The sequence below is a fragment of the Nycticebus coucang genome, chromosome 2, assembly GCF_027406575.1.
Source record: "Nycticebus coucang isolate mNycCou1 chromosome 2, mNycCou1.pri, whole genome shotgun sequence".
Lineage (NCBI taxonomy): Eukaryota > Metazoa > Chordata > Mammalia > Primates > Lorisidae > Nycticebus > Nycticebus coucang.
The window spans coordinates 83,311,948-83,314,757 of NC_069781.1; the positions used below are offsets into that span (position 1 = coordinate 83,311,948).

Below are 2,810 nucleotides of genomic sequence, written 5' to 3' on the forward strand. Positions count from 1 at the left end.
AGTATAACAAGCAGATAGCCCTCAGAATGGGAGAAAATATTTCAGGTTATACCTCTGACAAAAGTTTAATAACCAGAATCCACAGAGAACTCAAATGTATTAGCAAGAAAAGAACAAGTGATCCCATTTCAGGGTGGGCAAAAGACTTGAAGAGAAACTTCTCTAAAGAAGACAGGTGTGATTGCAGTACATTGAGCTCCATAGAGACAGCGCCGGGGCAAGTGAGAGCCGAACAGGCACTGGGCGACTCTGTGCCTCGCTGAGGAAAAATAACTAAACATGGACAAAGGAGATCCTAAGAAGCCGAGAGGCAAAATGTCATCGTATGCATTCTTTGTGCAAACTTGTTGGGAGGAGCACAAGAAGAAGCACCCAGATGCTTCAGTCAACTTCTCAGAGTTTTCTAAGAAGTGCTCAGAGAGGCGGAAGACCATGTCTGCTAAAGAGAAAGGAAAATTTGAAGATATGGCAAAGACGGACAAGGCCCGTTATGAAAGAGAAATGAAAACCTACATCCCTCCTAATGGGGAAACAAAAAAGTTCAGGGATCCCAGTGCACCCAAGAGGCCTCCTTCAGCTTTTTCTTGTTCTGTTCTGAGTATCGCCCAAAAATCAAAGGAGAACATCCTGGCCTATCCATTGGTGATGTTGCAAAGAAGCTGGGGGAGATGTGAAATAACACTGCTGCAGATGACAAGCAGCCTTATGAAAAGAAGGCTGCAAAGCTGAAGGAAAAATACAAAAAGGATATTGCTGCATATCGAGCTAAAGGAAAGCCTGATGCAGCAAAAAAAGGGAGTCATCAAGGCTGGAAAAAGAAGGAAGAGGAGGAAGATGAGGAGGATGAAGAGGATGAAGAGGAGGAGGAAGATGATGAAGATGAAGAAGATGATGATGATGAATAAGTTGGTTCTAGCTCAGTTTTTTTTCTTGTCTATAAAGCATTTAACGCCCCTGTACACAACTCACTCCTTTTAAAGAAAAAAATTCAAATGTAAGGCTGTGTAAGATTTGTTTTCAAACTGTATTGAAATGTAAGGCTGTGTAAGATTTGTTTTTAAACTGTACAGTGTCTTTTTTTGTATAGTTAACACGCTACCGAATGTGTCTTTAGATAGCCCTGTCTTTTCAATAGCCACTAACCTTGCCTGGTACAGTATGGGGGTTGTAAATTGGCATGGAAATTTAAAGCAGGTTCTTTTTGGTGCACAGCACAAATTAGTTATATATGGGGATGGTAGTTTTTTCATCTTCAGTTGTCTCTGATGCAGCTTATACGAAATAATTGTTGTTCTGTTAACTGAATACCACTCTGTAATTGCAAAAAAAAAGTTGCAGCTGTTTTGTTGACATTCTGAATGCTTCTAAGTAAATACAATTTTTTTTATTAAAAAAAAAAAGAAGACAGGTGCACGGCCTACAGACACATGAAAAATGCTCATCATCCTTAATCATCAGAGATTGCAAATCAAAACTACTCTGAGATATCCCCTAACTCTAGTAAGATTAGCCCACATAACAAAATCCCCAAACCAGAGATGTTGGCGTGGATGTGGAAAAAAGGCCACACTTCTACAGTGCTGGTGGGAATGCATGCTAATTTGTTCCTTTTGGAAGGCTGTTTGGAGAATACTTAGAGATCTAAAAATAGACATGCCATTCGATCCTATAATTCCTTTAATAGGTATATAGTCAGAAGACCAAAAATCACAATATAACAAAGACATCTGTACCAGAATGTTTATTGCAGCCCAATTCATAATTGCTAAGTCAAGGAAGAAGCCCAAGTGCCCATCGACCCACGAATGGATTAACAATTGTGGTACATGTATACCATGGAATATTATGCAGCCTTAATGAAAGATGGAGACTTTACCTCTTTCATGTTTATATGGATGGAGCTGGAACATATTCTTTCTTTTTCTATGCTTTGGAAAAGGTTGTATAATATAGGTATTAGTTCCTCATTAAAAGTTTGATGGAATTTGGATGTGAAGCCATGTGGTCCCAGACTTTTCTTTTTTGGGACATTTCATATTGTTGATGATATTTCAGTGATTGATATAGATCTAGTCAAGATTTCTAATTCTTTCTGGTTGAGTTTAGCAAGATGGCATGCTTCCAGGTATTGGTTCATTTCCTTCAGATTTTCATATTTCCGGGAATATAGTTTTTTGTAGTAGTAGAGGATTTTTTGAATTTCTGAGGTGTCTGTTGTTATTTCTCCTTTATCACTTCTTATAGACAATATTAGAGATTTTTCTTTTCTGTTTCAGGTTAGGTTGGCCAAAGATTTATCAAATTTTTTTTTTTTTTTTGAGACAGAGCCTCAAGCTGTTGCCCTGGGTAGAGTACAGTGGCATCTCAGCTCACAGCAACCTCCAATTCCTGGTCTCAAGTGATTCTCATGCCTCTGACTCCCAAGTAGCTGGGACCACAGGCACCCACCACAACTCCCGGCTATTTTTTGGTTGCAGCCATCATTGTTGTTTGGTGGGCCTGGGCTGGATTCAAACCTGCTAGCTTAGGTGTATGTGGCTGGCGCCTTAGCCACTTGAGCCACAGACACCGAGGCAGTTTTATCAGTTTTATTAATCTTTTCAAAAACTAACTTTTTGTTTCATTGATCTTCTGAATGATTCTTTTTTCAATTTCATTTAATTCTGCTCTAATTTTGGTTATTTCTTTTCTTCTTCTGGGTTTGAGGTTGGAATGTACTTCCTTTTCCAGTTGCCTGAGATGATCCATTAAGATGTTGGGCTTCCTCTGTTTCTGTTTTCTTTTCTTTCTTTTTTTTTTCTTTGATATTT

The 2,810-nt window shown here is 38.8% G+C and overlaps 1 pseudogene; it reads left to right on the top strand.

Moving 5' to 3' along the window:
* The first annotated feature begins 279 nt into the window (after positions 1-279).
* LOC128574456 (high mobility group protein B1-like) lies at positions 280-905 on the top strand (annotated as a pseudogene).
* The last annotated feature ends 1,905 nt before the right edge of the window (positions 906-2,810 follow it).